This window comes from Thunnus albacares, chromosome 4, assembly GCF_914725855.1.
Source record: "Thunnus albacares chromosome 4, fThuAlb1.1, whole genome shotgun sequence".
NCBI classification, from domain to species: Eukaryota; Metazoa; Chordata; class Actinopteri; order Scombriformes; family Scombridae; genus Thunnus; species Thunnus albacares.
The window spans coordinates 37248853-37274234 of NC_058109.1; the positions used below are offsets into that span (position 1 = coordinate 37248853).

General features: G+C 40.4%; 1 protein-coding gene across 7 annotated transcripts in view; it reads left to right on the forward strand.

Moving 5' to 3' along the window:
* The first annotated feature begins 983 nt into the window (after window positions 1-983).
* The window catches only part of plekha6 (pleckstrin homology domain containing, family A member 6), a 143177-nt gene continuing 118778 nt past the window's right edge, over window positions 984-25382 (forward strand). For 5 of the 7 annotated variants that reach the window (XM_044349396.1, XM_044349400.1, XM_044349399.1 and 2 more), the window contains exon 1: window positions 985-1167. The gene's annotated coding sequence lies outside the window, so the exon portion shown is untranslated. Of the gene's footprint in view, window positions 1168-25382 lie in introns of all 7 variants that reach the window. The other 2 variants (XM_044349402.1, XM_044349403.1) reach the window with 2 other exon arrangements.

Here is a 25382-nt window from a genome sequence, read left to right on the forward strand (position 1 = left end):
TCTCCTCCTCTTTTTTTAGTGTTTGTTAAACAACTGCCCAGCTAGAAAATTACGGAGCCCTTTTAAAAAATTAAACTATATATTTGTGAGCTGTTTTCATCCAGCATGGCTTTAGTTGGTTGCTTGGTCCTCACTGAAATATCTCAACAATTTATTGTGTGCAGATGTTCTTGGTTCCCAGATGATGTATCCTAATGACTGGTGATCCCGGACTTTTCAGTGTTAGCATGTTGATGTTAATAGTATGCAGTTAACACAGCTTGCTGTACTTAGGCACAGTGGTGATTTGAGCTAAATGCTAACAGATTTATGGCTTCCTTATCCTGCAACCAACATATTGTTGGTTTAGTCTTTTCATGGTATTTGCTGATAATAATAAACATATTGAATAATTTCAACCTTTTCTGTTAGGGTCATGTTCAGTTTGTTACGTTCACTCACACCAGGGTATTTCATAGCAAGCCCCTCTTTTCTTCATAAAAACCCTCTCTGTCTGTCTCTTCATAACTTCACTATAATAATAAAAAAAGAATCTGATGAATATGGACCATGTTTGAGTGATTTGTATTTTACAGCCTAAGGTTGTTTTAGATATGCTGGGATTACTGACCATGGTAAAAATTTGGAACAGAAGGTAGTTTTGCTTTTTCTCCACTCAACCCTTTCTACTTTCAACCTCAACTGTTTCAGAAAAGAAGAAGGTGAAAAAATAAAGAAAGACAGACATGGAGGTCTGAAGAAGAAAAGAAGAAAAAAAAGAATGAGTGGAAGTGACAAGAAAAGGCGACATGATGAAGGGATCAGTGGTTTGACTTATATACTGAATGAATGAGTGGAAGATGAGGCAGAGGGGAGTAAAGGGAGGGAAGCAGGGAGGGAGTTGGAGGTAGACAGCAGTGAGGAGGAGGAAGGAAGGGGGGTGATTGTTTCTGGAGCTTTGGAGGTTTCAAATTTCTCTTTTCTTTCGATTCTCCGCTCACATGCAAGATTGAAACTCTCCTCCTTTCTTTTCTCTCTCTTATTTTCTCCAGACCAGTGGGGTTTTCTGCAGACTGGTCCATTCCAGCCAAGCCCCAGCATGTTGTAGGCGGCTGCTACAGACAGCAGACTTGAGTGGAGATAGCAACAAAAAAGAGAAGAAAGTGAAGGAAGGGAAAACAGAGGAAGGTAAGCAATGCTGCACGTGTTCTTTACTTAGAACAGTGAAGGAGGAGAAAGAGGGGGCAGAAAATATGGAGGCATCTCTAGTTTCTTTTCGCTTTGCATTCAGTTTCTGTTAGGGGAGACATTTGTGTGTGTGTGTGTGTGCGTGTGTGTGTGTGTGTGTGTGTGTGTGTGTGTGTGGTCCAGGTATTCCTCATGTTGTGAGGACATAAATCTGTTTACACAGTCATGTTGTGGGGACTCGCCTTCCTCATGGGGTTTTTAAAGTTAAGGTAAGTTTAGGTACTTGCTTGTGTGTGCTGTCAACACTCAACACTTTTTCATATAAACAACATAAATATTTTATGTCTGTGAAGATTCTCAGTCCTCCAGGTCATGGTTATCCAAGCCCTTGATTCAACCCTCCTTGGATAGATATCTTATATTTTCTTTGTTTACATTCACACAGTTGTGCATAGAGGAAATATTTTAGACTCCAGAGACAAACTGTATAACCTTTTACAAGATCTCAAACAGTTTGATGTTTCTGAGGTCACAATATTTGCAACCAGATTTCAGTGCAGTGGGTTTGGTGACAAAGCTCCTGCCCTCTTATTTGATTGATAACATAAAAACTACAGGGACTTCAAGTAACTATAGTGTTTAACTATGGAGTCCTGACAGATGATATTTTTTAATTTGTATTCAAAAATTATTATCTAAATAACTGATATATCTTTTATGCAGAGTATAACAATGTGTGATGATAAGATAAGTTATATCATCTTTAGGACCTCCATACTTGTGCATTCCTCCATTATTTTGTAATTTTCCAGCCTAATGTTGGAATATATTTATTTTTTCTAACATTTTCTTTTTAAGAATGTTCCTCGTTATGTATTGTGGTGGAAAATAAGTATCTGAAAGTAGTCTGGGTAAACCAACTCTTTAAAAAGGTACATGGACTTCATCCGACACGTCTAGTTGGATCCCTGTTGTGTTAAGTTTCTGTATTTTATTACAATGAAAATGCTGTGTTGACTGTGTAGCTAGAATGATGAAGGTTGAAGGCTTCAGAGAACAGTTGGGAGCAGTATGTGGGACTAGGGCTGAGCTGTATATCTCTGGCAGCTGGCGGGCTACAGGTTGGCATCAGTTCTTTGGAGGTTTAGACTGATATATTGATTAGCTGTTGATATATTACAGATACGTCAGTATATATAATTAAGGTAATAAAACAGTGCTAGTTGTCATCTAGTGTTAGTTTAGTTTTAGTTTGTTTTACAAGATCTGTCAATCAATTTTAAAGTGATAGCAGTTTCAATCCCTGTAATTAGAACTCTGGTGGTGGGCAGGGCTGCACTTTGAGTTATATTTGGATCAAGGACTGTGCCTTACATGAAGAATTAACTATTTTGTCTATGTGGTCCATCTCTACTGTGACCACAAGCAGTTACCACTTCAGGAAAAAAGGCAGATCATTGTCCTAATGTCAGGAACATCACAGGTGCCTCTAGAAAGCTAGTGAAACAAAGAAAAGAAAAAATCCTAACATGCCGCTGGATTTTTTTATTTTTTTTATTTTAAGATCCCTTACCAGCTTCCCAGCCACAATCACTGACTGTTGAGTTCAATAGAAGCCAGAAGCGCTGCAGCCAGAACCAGCAGAACTGGCAGTGACTAGAGACACTAGAAACAGAGGCCAGAGCAAATGGGAACCACTGGCCTAGTGAAGCAGAAAGTAAGAGTGTAGTGGTTGGGCTGGTGGATGGGTGTATGGCACATCTGGCTTTATAGCGGGAGATAGAAGTTCAGATCCTGTCACAATCCAATAGTGGATGTTTGCTTTTTAAAACTGCAGCCACAATCTTTATTCAGAATCATCCAGGATCAATGTTCTGTCTGCTGATTGGGCTGCTTATACTACTACATAACATTCAAATGAGCCTTTTCTGATCTGCAATCTCTGTGGTTAGGTAAAAGTTTAGGCAGCTAAAACTACAAGGAAAACATTTTGTATGAATACATTCAAATGTGTGAATGTTAAAAACGTTTTGATCAAATGAATTCAAATGGTTGAATGTGTAAAAAATATCTGAACAAAAAGATACAATTTTTGATCTGTAAGAAGATCTGTAGCTGTGCATGACATTTTGTAAACAAATGAAAAAGATTTGCACAAATAATTTCCAATGTATGAGTGCATAAAGATTTGCACAAAGGTTTGCAGTTACAAAAAAGGTTTTCCGTTACGCATCAGGTTTGCAGTTCCACATCTATCTGTTTGTGGATGGAAAAAGTTCCCACAGAACTCAATTATATGTGTGAATCCCAAGTTTGTGGCTAGGAATAAAATCTATGAGTAAAAATCAAACCTACAAGTACAAATACTTTTGTCCCACATTTCACGCTTCCTCCTGAATAACTAATGGGGATGCTGCTGAAAGTGCTGAAAGCACCCCCCAACTGAACAGACTTAGCCTCTGAATTTAACAACGCTCTTGAACGGTTTAGATATTATAAGCCCTGAAAGTTGTAGTTCCACATCACACCTTACAATGTAAACCAATGGGGAGGCAATCTCTGGGCATGGGCTTTGTGTCAAACAAATGCTTCTGATGTGTAAACTATAAGTCTGACCACTTTCAAACCTGTATCAATGGATTCGGGACAAAATTTCGTACAAAAAATGTGATTTTTAATGTAAGATTTGCTGGTTGCCAACCGCTGTTATGAACCAAAAAGAGGAGAATAAAAGATTTTTCCAAACAGAGTGGTACATCCTGTTAGCCGAGGGATTTCCTATCTGTGCAGCTGAACACAGCAGCTCCTCTACAGACTGTTTCACCAGGATGGTACCGGTGTTTCTTCCACAGGTTTCACTTCACTCAGCTGGCCGACAGACTCACCAAATTTGGCACGCACATCAGGTCTGGTGAAAAACCAACCAGAATGCAATATTAACATCGAGTTGGTCCAATGATAGTTTCCAGACCTGAAGGACTCTTTATACATCCATGGAAGGACTATTAAGGACTGTTGTTAAGCTAATGGGAGAAAAGATCTGGACTGTGCAGCGCAGCAGTAGCAGGACACCACCAGGGAGGCTGGAGAGAGAAGCAACCGGAGAAACAACCAGAAGAGTTAGCTTGTTTGTCATTGTTGCTAATGATATCAGACTGGTTAAGCAGCAGCCATAAAGTTCTGTTAACTAACAAACAAGAAGACCAACAGCCACAAATGGATATTATGACATGAATATTTCATCTCCATGATAGAAGAAGAAGACATCAGATAACGTGTGTCAGATACAGCTTCTCTCTCTCTGTCTCTTTGGTTGCTAATTTCATCTCTGATGGTTAAATGTCTCTCTGTGTGACTGTTGTGTGAATTTATCTCCTTAACAAGAATGCAGCAGAGATATATATGTAATGTGCTGTGGGTAGTTTGCTAGTTGAAGTTACAGTGAGATATCTAGGCTCACTCATTCATGTGGAATTGATCCTGTTTTTAATTGAAAGGTCACTTGTTGATTTTGTGTGATTAGTGTGAAGGAGGTCTGGCTGCTTGCTTCTGACAGTTTCTTTAGTTTGTTTTTAAGCTGAGCCGTATATTGAGTAATAAGCTTAAAATAACTAGAATAACAAGTGTTAACTAGGGGTGTTACAGATTGTAGTTGATCCGTGATCCGTACGGATCCCCCATGGTTCGGCAGGCATGTGAACTGTGGATTAATTGCAAAATTTAGTGTCTCATTTAAGACAAAGTAAACAAACCACTGTAAGTGCAAGTCATGGACAGCGTGTCGCCAACAGGGATTTTGAAGGGTAACAATCAAACCAGCGTCTAACGGGTCCGAAGTGACATCTAGAGATATGCTTACATGCTGTTTGATGTGTTGCAGCTGAAACAGCTAATTAGCATCTAGCTGCTAACTTAAGTTAGCGGTGAATATTTGTTTGGTGGCTCATTCAACAAGCTGCAGGACAAGACATGTATTCATGTTGCTAAGTTAACATCAAGGTTTGATGATGTGGACAGAGGCTGTTTCATTCACTACTGTGTTTAAAAGAGGAAGGTATCATGCCTCATATTGCAATAATTGAGCATTGAATATTTTATATACTTTATTTTATTTTATTTAAACATTGGACATCTTAAATGTTGTTTGTCTTGAATTCCCAAAACTTGCATCATGACACAGTTGTGAGCAAGACAGACATGTCTCACCCTTCAGAAAATTCTCATCCTCACACCATTGAGATTTGTTTCGCCATGACAGAGAAAGTTGCTATAACTTTATTGTAAATGCTCAAGTCTGCACCAAACTGCACCTGAACACGTCTACATGACAATATTCCATCAGTGATGCAAACTGGCTGAATAGCGCCCCCTATGAAATTTCAGCAAAGCAGCCCCAGCAGCGGGCAAAACAGTGGACAAAGGAAGTGAGGTTTGTCTCTCCTTCTTGCACTGTCTGAAAACAGCCTGGGTCTGAAGACATCTACATGCCTGTGACAGAAGCCCTTCGTTTGCACTGCAGCCTGATGTGTGCAGAGGTGCAAGGGCCTGTTCATCACTGCTTGCAGCTTTAATTTAAAGCTGCCTCAGTCTACCTCCCATTGCTGCTTCCTCTGCAAGTTGCTTACAACACGCCTCCACCCAAGCTCCTCCTTACATGCTGTGTCTAACTTAAACAATGTCATTTCTGTTGTCATTGTTGCCCGCTCTGTTCTGTAGCTGGGGTCTTTGCTGCTCTCACTGCCTTAGGCTTTCCATGTAAGCACATGGACAGGCATGGAGCTTCCAGAACAGAGCCATACCGCCAAATATAACTACTGCAAATGGCAATAAAGTTTCTTTTGACTAAAGTGGTCCTGGCTGAAATACACATGCATTATTATATACAACTTTCAGTACAGGACTAATAGAGTGGAAACTCTATGTCAAAATATGAAATTGACTTTTAAGAGAAAGTACCTCGGTTTACAGTTTGTTTTTGTTTTTTGTTTTGTTTGTTTTTTGTTGTTTTCATGAACTGTTCTTTCACTCACACAAGTGAGTCAATCCCATAGAGGAATTATTATTCTTCATGGAGGTGCACCTTGCGGGTGGCAGCCTGGCAGCCTGTTGCAGCAGCGCTTGGTGTCTAACTCTTATTCATTTCTTTATTCTAACCCAGCTTTCTTTGTTATTTTGTTATTCTAACCCAGCTGTTAGCTAGTGTTTACTTGTCCTAAACTAACTGGACTCACCAGACAATGCTCACTTACACAAGGGAAGAGCTCCTGGAGTATCGAGTCCATATGGGAGCCCCGCCGCCAGACATCCTAGCAGAGCTAAGGAGGCGTCAAAGTGAGAAGAGAGCCGGTGTGAAGAAAAGGGAGAGATGGCAAAGGAACAGGTGGAGATTTAAACCTTGCCTTCCATCGATTGTCATGGGAAACATGAGATTGCTGGCCAAAAAGTTGGATGAGCTCACAGCACTGACGAACAGTCAGCATGAAGACAGTGGAGTGCAGCTTGTTGTGTTACACAGAGACATGGCTGAATGTAAACATACCGGACTGCTTGGTGGAGATAGCCGGCTTCATACTGGTGCAGACGGACAGGGGGACACAAAGCAGTAAGAGGAAAGGAGGAGGCTTGTCGTCTTTGTTAACTCCAAATGGTGTAACACCAGACACGTAACGATGGGGAAGAGCATCTGTACTCTGCTGTTGACTATGGGACTAAGACCATGTTACCTGTCCCATACTCACGTTGTAGTGGTAGTTGTTTATTACATTCCACCGAGTGCGGTGGCAGTGCACACTGGTGGTTGCAATAAACAGGGACTTCAACCATGAATCCCTCTCAAAAACAATGACAAACTTCACACAATATGTGAACTATAAGACAAGGGGGAACAAAACCTTCAACCTGCTGTATGCTAATGAAAAGGAGGCATACAGCTCCACTGTCCTTCCTCCCCTCGGCAGATCAGACCACAATCTGATACACCTTGTACCAACATACAAGCCTGTGGCATGTCAGCAGTCTGCCTCCACCAGGACCGTCAAAGTGTGGTCTAGAGAAGGAGGAGGCCCTGCAGGACTGCTTCCAGTCTACAGACTGGGACCTGTTCCTGGGGGACCACAAAGAGGACACTGAGGGTCTATCCCACTGTGTTACTATCTACAGTTCTACAAGGACAGTGTTGTTCCAACAAAAAAGATCCACTGTTTTCCAAACAACAAGCCATGGATTAATAAGGATATTAAAACTCTCCTTAACAGGAGGAAGAGGGCATTCATGGCAGGAGACAGGGAGAAGGTGAGGTCAGTCCAGAAGGAGTTGAGGAAGGAGCTGAGAAGGGCTAAGAACAGCTACAAAGCAAGGCTGGAGAGCAAGCTCCAGCTGAACAACACCAAAGAGGTGTGGAGGGGGGTGAAGGGAATCACTGGACTTAATTCAGGTCCAGCTGTGGAAGGGGGCCATGAACTCAACAATGAGCTAAACCTGTACTTTAACAGGTTTGACTCAACCCCCACCATCAGGACCTCAGCAGGACATGTCTCCACTAACATCCCAATCCACAAACCCTCTGCCCCTATCCATACCTCAGTTGCTGTCCTTCCTTTTTCTTCTCCATGCCCCACCACAGCTGCTGCGGAGGACAGTGCAGGAGGCAGTACAGCCCCCTCCCACTTCAACACCCCTCCCAACAGAGATGACCTCACTACTAACACATATGAGGACATTTAGACGACCCCTTTCCCCTCCCCTAGGCCACCCATTACATTTAGCAAGGTGAGACAAGAGCTATCCAGGCTCTGTTTCAACAAGGCAATGGGCCCAGACAACATCAACCCCAGGCTGCTTAAGTCATGTGCAGGACAGCTTGCAGAGGTGTGCCAGCACCTTTTCAGCCTCTCGTTGAGACTGAGGAGGACGCTCCAGCTGTGGAAGATCTCCTGCATTGTCCTGGTGCCAAAGAAGAAACATCCCAGGACTCTCAATGACTACAGGCCAGTGGCACTGACCTCGTATGTCATGGGGGTATTCGAGAGGTTCTGCAGCAGCTGAGGCCCCTGGTTAGCAGCTCCCTGTACCCTCTGCAGTTCACATACGTGGGTAAAGTTGGCATGGACAATGCCATCATCTACCTGCTGCAGCCATTAGACTGTACAACAATACCTGAAACAAAACTATCCCCTTCCGCCCCACCCCTTTCATGGACCCTGCCCACTCACCCGGTCACTCTGAAGAGAGCAAGTACAGCTCTTATTGTGTTGTACATTTTTTATGACTATATTTATTTATTTATTCATATTACAGATGGTTACTTTTATCTGCTGTCTATCTTTACTGCTGTGACACCATGAATGCCCCCCCTTGGGGGATCAATAAAGTGTTATCTTATCATATCTTATTTGAATAGAGACAATGGCTAATGGCATCTGCCGGCTTTACATGTGTCTCTGACAATAAGCTAGCTTGGGGACAGAGCTGAGCTATGCTACTGAGTTATCTACTCACCAAATGTGTGTGTGAGTGTGTGTAGGATTTGGTATTTGCATGGTTAGTAAGAGGAGAGAGAGGGGTGAAAGCACCAAAAGCATAGAGACATGCTAGCAGCCGTGGGAAGACGCAATAATTGCTTTTTAATCACTCAGAGATGTGGTGAATGGACTGCAAGGTTGCTGGCCTTTTAACAGATAAAATGTAATTCACTGGCTTTGCACACAGTGGAAAACTAACACAAAGCAGCCAAATGAAGCTGGGCAAAACACAAATCAGCTTAGCATGATAAACACAACCAAAACAAGCAGCAATATTTCCACGTTAATAGCAGCATGGTCCATTAACTTCACAACAACAGAAATAAAGCTTAAAATAACACACACTTTAGTAACCTATCTCTGCCCAGACTTAAGCCTCTTACTTGTATTGCTTAAGGAAGTGAGTAGGATGTGTTTCAGTCCACCTTTCAGGTCTGGCTCAGTTCCTCGGGCTTGGATGGTAACAGGGCCGTCTTCTTGCTCTGTCAGCGGGTTTCACAGCAGCTGATCCTTGGTGGAGTTGTGGAGGAAACAGTGGAGTCCACTCAGTCGAGGAAAAGTGGGGTTATCCTCCTCCTTCACTTCTACAGGAAAGGGTGAGAGCGCTGGCTTGCTTGATCCTGTAATGTGGTCAGTTGGACACAGAGCAAATCTCTACTCGTCCAGTGAGGTGGAGATTGTGGGGCCTAGTTAGAGTTAACATACGTACGGGGGTACTTCCTTATTTCCTGGAAGTGCAGTTTTGAGAGCGTCTCAGGTGTTTATACTCTTGGTGACATCACAGCCAGAGTGGGTTCCGGCAGGTCTTGTCCAATGGGAGCCAAGAGTTTGACTCTGCTGGATTTCGCACCTGCGTGTGAGTTGAGCATAGCATGGTGGGAACTGAAGTCCATTTTGGACTCCTTTTGTTCGACTTGGTGCCGTTTCTTTGTTATCAGTCAGTCAGGTTTTATGACTGTGTGTAGGCCTGCCTTTGTCTCATACTTGGGGCATATGAGGCCCAACATGTGTGTGTGTCTGTGTCTGCATCTCATACATCATATAGCTGCAGAGGTGGGGAGAGACATTTCTAACAGGAGAAAGAGAGAAAGACAGTACAGTGAGAGTGAGTTAGTGTGTGAATGCCAGCAGCTGCTCTGTGGGGAATGTAATCCATATGTGTGGTCAGTGAGAGCTGCCCCAGAGGAAAAAGAACAGATCCTTCCTGCAAAGACACAATTGTTTCTACCTCTCCCTCTTGCTTAAAATCCTCTCATTCTGGCCTCATGAACCCTGGCAACCAGTCAACTGTCTATAGAAGAGGGAGAGAGGACTGTGTAGTGGCAGAGCAGTGGGAAGGCGAGAGTTAAACATGAAAGTGATGAGGGCAGGGGGATTTAAGATGGAGGGGAGAGAGGAGGGGGTGAGTGTAGGAGCTGCAGGGAGAGAAGAAATTTGGAGGGAAAGGGAGAGAGGGGAGGGAACAGAGGTAGGTCTGTTTATGTGTTTCTGCTGTATCACACTCCTACTGTACAGACACATGTGCGTGACACAAATGTGCTGTCAGACTTGTACACTGCAGAGTTGTGTGTTGGTGTGAGAACAGCGTGTGTGTGTTTGTATGTTAGTCACAGAAGCTCAGTCCAGTACTCACTCTAAGGTGGATAAGAATTAGCTTGTCCATGGTGAACAGCACAGGAATCTAATAAAAATAATCTAGTTTGAAGAGACTCGTCCAGTGGTTTGCTGTCTACCTCCTTCCATAAAACTGAAAGGCACAGAAAAATAATGTCGTCCTGCCAGTAACTGCTGATGGAGGTCAGATCAGAAAACCAAAATATTAGATCTGGCCAAAGTGTTGCCTGGAGCTCCACATTTTTAATTGCAATACATTTAGACTTGTGGCTGTGATTAACATGTTGTGATAGAGATTGTTTTGGTTAAACAAAAGAGTGATATCTAAAAAAATCCCAATTTACTTGTAGATCATCACCAAGATCACATTTAAGTCAAAATATGATGATTAAACAGGCAATTATTGAGGTTGTCAGCAGTTATTTTTGCATTAAAAACAGTATGATCTAACAGATGTAAACTTTAAAAACATGCTAAATCCTAGAATATTTGAAGTGCCATTTTATATATGGCACTAAGGTGGTATTTAACTGCAGATGGTTATTGTGACACCAAGTAAAATTGTGCGCTATTACGCACAGAAAACATGGTGATTACTGGATCATCACTGTGTCCAGAAAAGTGTATTTAACTTAAAAAGAGTCATCATCTGCTTTCGGCAGCATATTTGAGCTGTTGGGTTCATGTTTGAAACTTTGCATGTCCCAGACAACAACAAGTTTCCTCTGAGGAACAATCTCCACAGGATTCAAACTGTCAGTGAAAGCCTGTACATGTTTAAAGGGGATGAAAGAAGTGGATGTGATGCCGCCTTATAATATATGATGATGTGTTCTTTCTGCTACCTCCCTTTATCCAAGTGTGCCACAGGTATGCCTGGCTCTTTTGGCCACCAAGTTACCAAAAGTGCATTTGGAACTCCTCTGAGTGAGGTCACACTTGACTGTGAGTCGCAATGCTGAGCTCATGAAAATAAAGCCCTGAGTGACAGTTGAAATCCTCTGTACAGCTGAGTACAGCTGTCCCTCACAATTGAGCAAGCTTTTCAGAGCCAACTTCCATTTTTTTTATATGATATAGTATATTTAAGTATATTGTGCAAGCATTTGATAGTCTTGTAAATGGAGAAAGAGGGACAAGATATGTCCTGATATCACTCCCATGGATTTACTGGTGTGTGTCAGGTGTGATCAGAACCAGAGGGAGACCAATGTGAAATTTAGTATTAAGTTTCTATTTTTCTGGACAGTAAGTATACTTTGGGAGTGCACAGCTGATGTTGTTTATGGGTTTTTTCTCATTTTTCCCTGTCAAAGGTTTTTTGTTGAGTTATACCTGATCTAAATTGAGAGTCTAAGGATTTTGTATAAAGTGTAAAGCCCTTGCCATTTTGGTCTCTATATGACTTGACAACAGTTAGATGATTTAGCCTGACAGTGTGCAGCTCAGAGGTGATGCAGTGCGTTGGCGTAACGATAGAAATGTGATGTTGATGATGTGACAATAACTTCGTTTCTCTTTATTTCCTATTATATGTCATTATTTGTCACATACAGTGGTGGCTGGTGACTCAACAAATTGTGAAGGACAGGAGGAAAACCAATATAGAATCTTACAACAAAGCGCATCATACTATATCATTGTTCCCCACCCGACAAAATCGTATGGGTGGGGGGGCAATTTTATATGCCAATAAAACAATTTGCTTTCAAAAGCAAAAACCCCTAAGTGATGAAAAGGCTGCTTCTTTAAAAACATTTAGCATGTACATATTTCTACGTATGTTTCTAAACAAACAAGTGCTCATTGTAGCTGTGGAGTGGTACAATGTGTCATTTTACCAACAAAGTTCAATTCACTCACATGATTTACATGTTTCCTATGTATCTTAGTATACATAAATATATAAAGTACCACAAAGCTTATAATCTGATACAGGTACAGATCAGTGCTGAACACTGGAAAGACTGAACACTAAAACTATTCACAGGTCTAAAAGTGTACATATCAGAAAATATTAATGCATGTATCAAATACATGACTTACACACTCTTATCTATATGCACGGCATACAAAATATATTCTACAAAGCTGATATGTTAACACTTGTTATTCTAGTTACTTTAAGTTTATTACTCAGTAGGGGTGTGCCCAAATACAAATACGTTATTCAGCAAAGCACAAATAGTGTTTATTTTTTTTACGAATATTTGTTTCATAAAAATATTTTTAAAACGATTTGTTGAGAACCAAATCAAATACCAGTGCTCAGGTTAGTTACATTGCTATCTCAGTCTCTGTCCTCTGCTCCACTGTTAGGTCTATCAGCAGGTCTCAATGAGAGGAGTCACATCCACGTGCTACATGATGCACATTTCCTAATTTGGACATCACTCCCAGAGTTGAGGGTGTTGTCCACAGATAACGTTGAGCTGCTGACACACGCAAAGTGCTCCAAAGGGACTCTCCATAGCCTGTTGTTCCCCTTCTCCTTTCAACCCTCTAAAACAACTTGAAACTAATACTGTAACAAAGAATTAACAAATAAATGACACAACCAAACACAAATTGAGAGAGAAAGGAGTGAAAGTTGAAGGAAAAGGAAATTCTAAATCTGAAGTCACTCAGATTTAAAATTTCATGAGGAAATAAAAACATTTGTGTGCTCTCCAGTTAGCATAACATATCACCATCATACCATTAGTCTTGTCTTGTGTGTACACTTCACACTCACTTGGATTTAATATGGTTTGATTATGATCTTGATGATCTTGCACTGAGATATGTGGATAAACTTTGGGTTTTGACACAACCAAGGTTCGACAATAATAGTGGCCCGATGACCTAGGGCCAGTCAATCAAGCAACTCACTGGCCTAATCAGGCCAGTGGAAAAAAATTGGAGATCGCAAAGAAAGAAAAATGTATTATAAACTCTGGACCCTCTCACAGTGCCCAAGCCAAATGAACAGAAAAAAAACTATGCTAATAGTTCTCCACCGTGTTTTGGTGCCATTTATGGTCACACTAGCTTGTGTCCTGTCCTCCTGACCAAGGGTGGGGCTCAGCCCCCCCTCCACCTGTGTTGTTTTTGTTTAATAAATATTGTATTGATAATGGTCCAAAATGGTGTGAAAATGTTATAGTATAGTTTTTAGTCAAATGACACCTCCTGGCCTGCTGTATATCAGCATTGAGGGGCTAGAGGTTGCTGAGTTCAAGCCGGATAGGGTTGTTTAGAGATGGCTGTCAAAGGGGGTGAGAGCACATCATGTTCGAGGTCCTGTTTTTGTGTGTGTGTGTGTGTGTGTGTGTGTGTGTGTGTGTGTGTGTATGTGTTTTTTGTTGTTGTTGCTTCTGTTTTGTTTTGTTTTTTGTTTTAAGGGCTCCGACGTTTGTTCTGTTGTTTCCAGGATCCCTTTTAATAAAAAGATTGAATATGGAAAGTAGTAGTCTTAGTTTTTATGTGATAATGCAGATAATTTCCACTTTTGGAAGTGGCACCAGTAAAAATTGTCTTGGGGCCAGTAGGTTACAGACCTGCAATTTTTTTTTATTGTTGAACCCTGACAACCTTTTGTTACATTTTAGATTCCTTAAGCATATTTTACAGGATAATAGCCTGTTTTGCTGGGGGAAAAAAACTGACAATACGGTCTACCAGTTCATAAAAACTCAGCCTCAGGGATCTGATTGCTTTACAAATGTCCTCTTCATTGTTGTAATTGTCAGATTTGCGGCTGACTCAATGCACTGTGCCAAAGGTGTTTGCTGCCCTCTGCAAGAGGGGAGGATGCAAAATGGATCTTTTAATAAATCATGAAGTGCATTTTGAAAACACTAAATAATCTATTTCAATATCTTTGGCATTCACTGCACAAACCTCAAAAGCACTCTACCATTTCATTAGAGATTTCATCAGAGCTCTGCTGAATAATAAACAGCTACTGCTGGTCAGTCAGGGCAGTTCAATGAGCCAACAACAATAACAACAATGCTCAGAGGGCACATGTGAACTGGTCCCTGCTGAAATGCACACACAGAAACCTGTACATGTGTGTAAGCATGCACAGGTGTGTTCTGACTGCTTGTCACTGCTTTATCGCTGCTGCACTGAGTTTAGGGTTATGGCTTCAACACCAAAGCTGGACCTACACATACACACAGTATGTCTTTGTTTTTAGACAGAGTGAGGGGAGAGGCAAAAGCAAAGAAAACAGAGAACTGCACAGGAGTATGTCTGGAGTCTCAGTGGGACACTCCTCTGTAGAGTTTATGAGATTTTATTGGAAGTGACTGTTCTCTCTCAAAGGAGGAAGTAGCATGGCGCTGTTATGGTGCCATCTGACTTTGACATCAGAGACCATGATTTGTGTCCTATCTTCTGCCAATAGTCAGCTTTGGTTTCTTTTAACTATGACCACAATCTTTCCCTATCCTTAACAAAGTAGTTTTAGTTGCATAAACGCTAATTTAAATTATTTTTGTAAGAGTCACATAAGGCATCTTTGAAGGTGCTGAGAAACAACTCATTAATTATATATAGAAATGGCAACCAAATCATGCATGAATAAGTCAGAATTTTATCAGATGTTATAAGCAAGGCAACATTAAACTGTCACATTTTTAGGTTTTTTAGAAGATTGGATTGACAATGATTACATAGAAAACCCTGAAATTAAAAATGATTAAGGGACAGGGACAGTTAGGACTGCTGTGTGCCTGCTCTGTCCACCAGGGGACAGTATGGCTCAGGCCTCTTGTCACTTTTAAAAAATGAAAGTAGGTTGCTGTTGCCAACTGGGCCAGACGTCTGCTGCCAGTGTTTTGTGCTCTGCTGCTGTGAATTTATGAAATCAGGCCAGCAGGTGATTTATGAGAGGCATCTGTTGTAGTTGCCAGGACTGGAGAATATTCAGATTATAGCATCAGAGCAGCACTCCCACCACCTGAACTGTGTGTCATGTGGCTGGAAGGTGTGAGGCTGATGCGTGTTGTATGAGACTCCTGCAGTGATCCTCATACTGACTTTACAGTATTTTGTCTGTGGCTGGAGCTGCTGTGGTAGAACAATAGATACTGACCTTCAGTTGTTCCTTTAACCTGTGTCCAAGATGATTCATTTATTTAATTATCATCTGGTCTATTCTAATAGTATTCTGATTAAGCAGTGGCACAGTCAGTCCATATGTAAAGGCAACCAATACAAACTGATTATCTGATCATCAAAGTCATGTCTGAAGCAGCTCTGGGCTCGTATTTAGCAAGCACCTCAGAGTCTCTCGACCCTGTCTCCAACAAATTATCTTTATATACATCTAATTTGTTTTGCCAAATACTTTTTGAGGGAAACATAACATTATGCATTATGTTCAGTGGCAACATAATTTCAAGTGAAGGAAGTGCTAAGGGTTACTGTGCAGAATCATTGGGAGGTGGCCATTATGGCCATTGGGCACACAACCTTAACACAGGACACCAAGGTTGTGGTTAGGTGTAGGCAACAAAAGCACTTCAGTTAAGATTAGGGAACAATCGTCGTAAACATCTTGTCTTATGTTTCAAGTCACCGTAGCCTTTTTCAATATTTAACCATGATCTTTCTCTAACCTTAAAAAATGATAATCATGCTTTAGTTGCATGGATATTGTAGGAAAATAAATGAATATGTTGCAGTTATCTTAAACATTTTGCAGTTATGTTCAGTATAGAATATTTTGTGACTTTGCAGGAGAAGGTTAAGAAAATAAAAAAGAACAATAAATAAGGGAAACAAATAGCTGTAATTAAAAAAAAAGCAATAAGACTTTTGCTAGAGATAAATACTTGTGTAAACACAAATCCCTGACAACACAATAATATCAGCAACATTTTATCATCAGGTATTCCTAATAGGGAAGGAATGTGATGGATAATTGGCAAGTTCATGCTGAACTCAATTTCAGTTTTAAGTTCAATGTCCTGCATGTTATCATTCTTTACTGCATATCAGCAACAGCTAATTAAGCTGTTTCTTTACTTGACCTGAACTGCCTCATTAGAGCAGAAAAGCAGGAGCCTCTTCCCATAAATATCACTAATCTGAGGCCTCTTCTTGTCCTCTGTCATAACAGTAAGCTGACAGAAGGCTGTCTGAAAGAGCCAGAGTGACAGAGGGGAGGGAGCATGATGCCTGACAATAAACCTGTGGGAAGATACATATTACGGATGGATAACATTTGTCTTCAGTAATTAAGTATATGGCCAAAATGCAATTTGGAGAGAAATGATGAGTTAAGCAAGAAATGGGATCCAAGGTCCCAGTCTAAAAATAATAATATTTTAGAGTGAGAGGCTAATAACAGATCCCTTTTGATACTGAACTGGATTGTATGTTACTGATTCTTGAAAAGGTATTACACATCATACCATCATGCTCCTATGGTGCACTGCAAACGTCAGATTTGAAATTCCAACACCACAGAACCAACACATATTTGTCATTTTGTCCTTGTAATAACTGCTAGTTGGATGTAATGAATGAATGAAAGGGAGAAATGCAGAGGAGGAAAATGAAACTAAAACTAAGAGCATCTGTGTCCACAGTAAATCATGACTGTTTGATGGTTATTTATTTGTGCGTTAAAACGTGACTGCCATAAAATAATCAGAATATAAAGTTTTACTTCTCTCATTCAGAGGTTTTGTTCTCTCTCTCTCTCTCTCTCTCGCTCTCTCTCTCTTTTTCGGCTGCAGAGAAAACAGCTTTGGGCGCTAGGCCCTCATTTGACGCTCCAAAAATCGAAACAAGGCCGGAATAGGTGTGTCAAGGCAGTTTGACGCGCGTCATAATGCTTCTAGTGCGTGTTCGGCCATTGAAAACAATGGGTGTAATTCAAAACGCATGCATCAGACGCTTCCAGTGCATTTAGGCCTTTACACATGTTTTGGTCTTCAGGCTCTGTGCTTCAGCAAATTCAATATGAAATAATGGATACTACGTCAAAGTGCCAAGCCTCAGCTATAATTTGAGTAGGTTTACATCAATATAGAAATAACTGTGTGGGAGATATAGCCCTTCTAACACAGTTCCCAAAGTTTAAGGGAGGTGGTGGTAACCCCTGTCTCTGTTCAAGATGGTCTCTGGTGTCAGATATGAATGTTCTCCTCTCCTTAATCTTTAACCTCCTTTGACCTCTTCCCAATAGAGGCTGTGAGCAGTTTTGGTTTGGTGATCACAGGCAGCTGATGTTGTTCATTTACAGTGTTCATTCAGTCTTATCCAGGGTCCTCATGGGTTCACTGATAGTCTCTGATCTCCTCACAACTGTCACATTTGATGTCGTAATGATGTCATACACCACTCCCTTCTTCCTCTTGGGAGGGGGTAGAGTTGGTCTATCTTTAGGGTGTACCAGCAGAGATCTTAAGGTGTTGAATGGTTTTCAGTAAGAGTCTACTCCTTGTGACTTGAAGACTCTGGCTGGATGTTTTAGATGTCCATGTAAAGGTTAGTCAGAGGTTTGTTCTTGAGTGTGTGCATGCCCCAGGATATTTTATTTTATTGTTTTACAGATCTCTTTTGTAATGGATGTGTATGAGAGAGTCTTTGTAGGAGAGCATGTGCGATGTGACTCACTGCCTGAATATGGCCACTATCCCACTACAGTAGCTCAGTGCTTTGTAGACCTCTATGTGAGGCCTCAGCAGGACTTATTTGAATGGAACAGCTTAGGACTGGCTCAGCTGGGTGTCATGCAAGAGTAAAGGATCTGTCTTGTTGTGTGGTGTTGTCCTGGACTCTTTCTGATCTTATCCAGGCAATCTTGTAAGGAAGACATACCGCAGCTGCTTCCAGGCTGCAGCCAATTTGTATAAAAGAACCCAGTCCCTGACCATCTGCTATGTCTTAATCCATATCAGGCCTGTCAGGAATTAGTAAGTGCCCTCCCAAAATGAAAATGAAAATGAAAATTGTATTGTATTGTTTTTATTTATCGGGACAGTGTACAGTTTTTAACATAAATGATGCACTGTGCTAAATTTAGCTTCAATCTAATTTTCATCTGTAGTCCCTTACAATTAAAAGATATAACAGCACAATAACAAACAGTACAAAGCAAAAAACACACACACACACAAAACACATTGTACAAAATACAAAATACAAACAGCACATCACATACACCCACAATGTCAACCAGAAATCAACAATGCAAGCATATCAAACCAAAAGCAAGATTATTTGAAAATACCATGAGATCAAATCCAGACTCAGTGGCCACAGAGCTGAGCAGCCTTCAGCAGATTCTTCAACCTGGTTCTAAATGCACTGATTGAACTGCAGCTCTTCATATCATCAGGCAGGACATTCCACTCAGTTGTGGCTTTCACAGAGAGAGCTGACTGTCCAAATGCAGTGTGACAAAATGGTATGGTATGGTATCATGTATAGAGGATATTCTGGAGGATCTAATAGAACTTACTGAGCAAGTGTACACAAAGTCACATAGTGGAGGAGGGGGCAAACTATTTAAAATTTTATACACTAGGCACAAATTTGAGAATAATCTAAAATTCTCAAAGCTCAATAAATTGTATTTCTCCAGTACCCTATAGTGATGGAACTGCATTGTTTTTTTTTTTATTGCTTTTTTATTGCTTTTTTATTGCTGTTTCTCCAGCTTTCCCCCAACATGTGATGCAGACATGACATGACATGAAGACATGTGGGAAAGAATCCTAGCATGCATAAATATCTTGGCTGTGTCCAAAGAGAGAGTTTCTAATATGTCTAAAATTTGCTAAGTTGTACTTTATGGTTTTTTAACATGTTCAAATTTGGATCCAGTGTAACACCAAGATATTTAAAATCAGTAACTATGTCAGTTTTTTCACCTTTGATGAGAATATTAGCGTTAGGAGGTTGTACCATGGTTTTATAGAAAAACAATCCCTTTTGTCTTGTTTACATTTAGACTCAGACATGATTGATCAAGCCAATGTGTTTCCAATGCAATTCTTAGCTTTGCAGCTATTTTTGCACATGTGTACACAATGGTGTCATCTGCATACGTTTGTAGTTCTACATCATGACACTGTTGAGGGAGATCATTAATATATAGTCTTAATAATAGGGGACCTAACACTGACCCTTGTGGAACACCCATTGTGCACTTCCTGTTACTGGATAGTGTTACCAACTGTAACACATTGTATCCTATTAGATAAATATGAAGACATCCATGCCAGTGCTCTAGATGAGAAGTTAAATTTAGAGAGTTTTGATATTAAAACATCCTGACTGACTGTGTCAAATGTTTTACGCAGATCTAAAAATACAGCATCAACTACTCCACCTTTGTCAAGCCTTGATTTAATTTGCTCTATAAAGTGCAAGATAGCAATTTTGGAATGATTTGCTCTAAAGCCAAATTGCATAAAATGTGGACCAAAGTTGCTTGTATTAAGAAATGTTGTCAGTTGTTTAATGACAACTTCCTGAGCAACCTTTGAGAGTACTGGCAGTATACTTATTGGTCTGTAGTTACTGGCTTCAGGTGGTCTCCAGATTTAAAAATAGGCGTGACAATGGCACATTTCCAGTCATCAGGAAAGGAGCTGTGTTTAAAAGACAAGTTAATTAAATGAGCACTAGGGGGAGTTGCAATATCTTTGTGATTTAACAAACATAGTGTCAAATTGGAAAGCATCTCTACTTTTAGAGCTTTTTAAGGAGCTTTTACTTGTAACTCATTAGTCTCTACCAGCTCGAAAACCTGGCCTGTAGCATCTATAGGAACAATATCCAGTTTCCTTTCATACATTTTTTTCCTATTCATATACAGACTCAAAAAAAAATATTTAAGATAGAAGCAACAGTAAGATGATCTTCAATTAACTTTCCCTGCACTTTGAGTCCTTAAAATTTTGGGTCCCTCCTTGTGAGATTATCGATGTTTTTCCAGATCAATTTACTGCCTTTGCCTCATTCAATATATTGAGCTAAAAATGAGATTTAGCTTCTCTTAGCTCTTGGATAAGTTTGTTCCTTAAAACTTTATAAATCAGCATGTCAGTGTCTCTTCTAGTTTTAATTGCCTTCCTTAGTGCAGCATCTCTAGATTTCATTAGTTTCCACAAACTTTCATTAAACCACGGTAAATTATTTTTATTTTTAGATTTTATCTTTTTTCAAAAGAAAACTTTTCTGTTAGCTTCTTTAGTGCTGTATCTCCTTTGGAATATTGGTAACAGCAGGTAGCAGTTAGCAGTTGACAGCTAGCTAGTTTATTTGATTTGAATTTGATTTTCTTCTGTTCTTGCTGATCAATGCTATTACTTCTTCTATAAAGACCTTTCTGAAGATTTTTGAGGGTTATTTTGCAAAACTTTTTTGGGTCCAAGTTTGAGATGTAATCAGGAGCTCACTCCCAGTGCAGCCACTCCTACAGAATTCACAGAAAAAAAATGTCTAGAAGAAACTGACAATCATAGGCATATTTACCTTTCACTTCACACGATGACATAGACATGGACAAACACACTGCAAAGATGGAACTAGGAGAGGTCACTGCAAATGTCAGTCGCACTGCCATCACACGAGTTCATGGAGAGAGAGAATACCGCTAACAAGGACCCCTTAATTCTCTTCTTGTGTTGACAAAATAACTCTTCTGTTAGCTTCCTCAGTGCAGTTTCTCCTTTGGAATGTTGGTAACAGTGGCAAGTAGCAGTTAGAAGTTGACAGCGAGCTAGTTGTTTTGATTTAAAAAATATATCCAAAGATGATATTTCCTCTTCTGTTCTTGCTGATAAATGCTGTTACCTATTCTTTAGATTCTTTACTGAAGATTATTTGAAGGTTATTTTGCAAAATACCCCACTTTTTAGGTCCAAGTTTGAGATGGATTCAGGAGCCCATCTCTGGTGCAGCCCCTCTTTCTCATAGAACATAGTGTTCAGGCCTGCACTGAGTTGCACCAGCTGTGCATAAGTTCAAACGTAGCCTAGTTTGAACATAAATTCTTACTTAGGTCCGAGTTTATGCGCTACTAACATTTTAAGGGTTGCACCACCTGAAATAATTACAACGTAGACATAAGTTATAACTTAAATGTTACGTCAAATGTTAAATGCTGTTGTCGCCTAGCCCTTAGTGGTGTAAAGTCCTCCATAAAGTAATGGTTGGCACAGTTGGCATGGCGCATTGTTTCGAAAGGTTGGATAAGTTGGAGGAGAAGCACATTATACCGGCTGTTTTGCATAGACAACGCGTTCTCCATGATAAATTACATCTGTTGGACATTTATGATGACCTTGATTTATACTCACATTTTCATTTTCCATGAGCAGAGATACAACAGATTGCCGACCTCCTGGCCGCAGACTTGTAACATGACACAGAGAGAAATGGTGCCCTCAGTCCTTCCCTACAAGTGTGTCTGGCTTTAAGTTATTTTGCCACAGGATCATTTCAAAACTTGTTCAACTCAATTCAAGTGCATAAATCTACTGTATGTAGAACAATAAGATCAGTTGCACTATCGTTGTGTCAGCATTTTCACGATTACGTTAAGTTTCCAACTCAGCCTGAGCAACAGAACATGACGCATTAGAAGCTCTACCAGGTAGCCCGTTTCCCCAACCTACTTGGCTGTGTAGATGGCACACACATCAGGATCAAGGGACCAAAAGACAACGAAAATGATTTTGTGAGCAGGAAGGGATACCACTCAATCAACACTCAGATTGTGTGTGATGCTGACCTTGTTATCACAAATGCTGCAAGGCCAATCCCCTGAGAAAATGGCTCATGACCCCATACCTAAGCCCAGCAAATGTCAGTGAGCAACGCTGCAATTCAGCACACACAAACACAGGAAATGTGGTGGAGCGGTGCATAGGTGTTCTGAAGAACCGATGGGCCTGTTTGCAAAGAGGTTTCATTCAAATATCATTTCCTACATTATTTTTGCTGTATATTTTACAAATTAGTGTGAAAAGCAGACAAATTCTTACCAGTATAGCTTTATAGATGGTCTGGCTTTGTGTTGGTAAAGTTATGATCATGATTCATTGTTTTCAATAGATGCATTGATCTTGCTTGAAGTGCTTTTAGTCAAGTTGAAAAATAACACTAGTATTAAAGCTGCAAGCAGCGTTGAACGGGCCTTCGCGCCCTTGCGCACAGCGGGCCGCGGCGCAGTCAGCTAAGCTTCTGGGAACCAAGAAAACGTTTGGAGATGATCAGTGTCAGAGTCTTTTGACACACAATACTAACCAGTGTCTCTCTGTGAGCCCACCCCTCTGTTCACAGACAATTATATATATGAGGGATATTTCTTACAAGTGTGGTGTGCTTTTATTTTGAAAGTTTGATTGACATGTGTACTGTCAGGTGTGTAGAGACAATAAGTAACTGCAGCTGGACACACAAAAATACTTATATATTTGAATGGAGAGTGTGAGCGAACCCACACCTTTTTGAACATTTACTGCTTCCACATAGTTTTAGATACAAACTTCATTTGAACTTTAAATGAGTCACGAGACTTTGACCTACAAATCTTGAATTTACATGTGTTTTCTATCTTTTATTGTTTTTGAGATATTAGAGTGTGAGTTTTAAAGTCTTTTCTTGCTCCTCCTGTGATTTTATAATGAGTGTGTATTGCGGAATGTTTCACAGCACTGAGGGAGTGACATCACCAGGAGCAGTTGGAGAGGAGGATATTAGAGAACGCTTCTCGTGAAATATCCTCATAAATCCCATAACTTTGGCCAAATCTTACATAAAAATCACATTTTTTTGTAGGAATTTTCATCGCGAATCCATTGATACAGGTTTGAAAGTGGTCGGACTTATAGTTTAGACGCCAGATGCCCCAGTTTGGCACAAAGTCCATGCCCAGAGATTGCCTCCCCATTGGTTTACATTGTAAGGTGTAATGTCGCACTCCAACTTTCAGGGCTTACTAAATCTAAACCGTTCGAGTTATTACAAAGTTTTTAATAACTTTTGCTCAACACAGTGTGATAAGTCATGTATTCAAGTTTGAAGCCGATACCATTAACGCCCTCGGAGGAGATAGCGTTTGTTCGGGGGCCAAAATTGGGGCAAAGTCTTATTTTGAAAAGCTGATTGCAGACTTCCTGTTGGATTTAGGTCAGGGGTGTCAGCATATGATTTGTAGGTCTTGATGAGACGAATAATTGAGTTTTGGTTCGATCTCTATACGACATTCCTACGGGCCGTGGCGGCCGTTTTAGATACATAGGTGGCGCTAGAGAGCACATTTTGGCACTTCGGGGGTTAATTTTTACATTTTATCAAATTTTTCACCAGACCTGATGTGCGTGCCAAATTTGGTGAGTTTTTGAGCATGTTTAGGGGGTCAAATTAAGGATTGAAGTGGCGTATTAATAAAGAATAATAATAAAGAAACAAACGCACGAAAAACAATAGGGTCTTCGCCCTTTGGGCTCAGGCCCTAATAACAACAGAATTAGTACTAACAGTATTAGTAACAGGATTAGTAATAACAGTATTAGTAATAACAATATTAGTAACAACAGAATTGTTGAATTAGTAGAATTATTAGGTTTTTTTTTACTGTCTAAAAATAATGTGACTGACAGAGGAGGGTTATTGTGTGTTGGTAAGTGTGGTCGTGTATCCCTGTGCTTTTAGATCTTCTTGTAATTTAAATATTTCTAGGTTTAATTTGATCTTTTCTAGCTCAATTTTTTTCTATTTCTGCTTTGATCTTGTGTGTTTCCTGTTGGAGCTTCTCAATTTCAGCAGTAAACAGGTGACATCTTTGTGTGTTAACATGATCCTCTTCTGTGCTCGGAGCAGGAGGCCTCCCATTGCCTTTAGCACGCTTGGCTGGTGGTGGGTGGCTGCTGGACTGATCCTCAGGGGACTGTGTAGGCTGACTGTCTACATCCAGTCCAGTGAAGGTGGGCTCTGGGGTTGGAGGGATGGTGGCAGACATGCTTCTGCAGGTGGGGGCAGAGTTCAGGAGCATGAAGGAGGGGGGATGCTGCTGTTGGTGGAAGGGCTAGTGCTGCTGGTGGGAATGATGATTCTGAAACAGGCGCTGGATCTTCCTCTGGGGTGCCACTCTCAATCCCAAATGAAATCCCAATTACTGAGGGGGAGTCCTCTCCAACAATGTCCGAAATCAGTGAGCAGTATGGCCCCATATCTGGCTTTGGTCCACCTCCTGTTGGAACATGTCGTGGAGAGTCCTCAACTGCCTGCATTTTAAGGTCACTCCACTTCTTCCTCACTTCATTCACATCCCTGTGCTCCATTCCTTTTGCATTGATGGAGCCTGTGATGTCCTTTCATATTTGTTGTTTTTTTATTGGTAACAAAGTTATTAAATTTAGATTCCAATGATTCTTTGTTTTGTTTATATTTTGAGAGAAGGATTGTTATTTATTCATGTGTGAAGTTTGATCTATGATCAGACATGGCCAAATCCCTGAAACAGTACACAAACTAATGTCAACATAGTAATTTATTACACTGTTACAGGACTAGCACTGAACTTAAAAGATTAATGTTAGACACTGACGTTATAGTGTTGACAAGCAAATATATAGCGTTAGATAGCTTTCTAATTAACAACTACTAATTTATAACAGTTTTTGCCAGTGTGGGCTATCATTATGTGTGTGTTACAACGTTACAATTTCATCTCAGTGTACCATTATGTCACCCTATGCTGTAGTTGATGGTTTCACCACTCAATGTCACCGTTGTTATTTTTCACTGGCTATAGACCAAGGTTGTAAGTTAGTTAACACCTAATCATAATGTTTTGCCCGAGTTAACTCACCTTTTTTGTTGCTGTTTGATGATTAACGTTAGCTTTTTTTAGCCGTTAATTTTAGCCATCTTGGTGATTGCGTAGCAAAGTGTTGAAAGACAAATGGGCACAAGCTTGTTTTTGCATACACTTAATGAGCATGACAGGTTTTAACATAAAAAAATAACGTTACATTAAAAACAACAATAAACACAGTGATTGGCAACACAAGTACTTTATTTTCTGAGACAGTCGTAAATTACAAAGCAATGATAATGAAA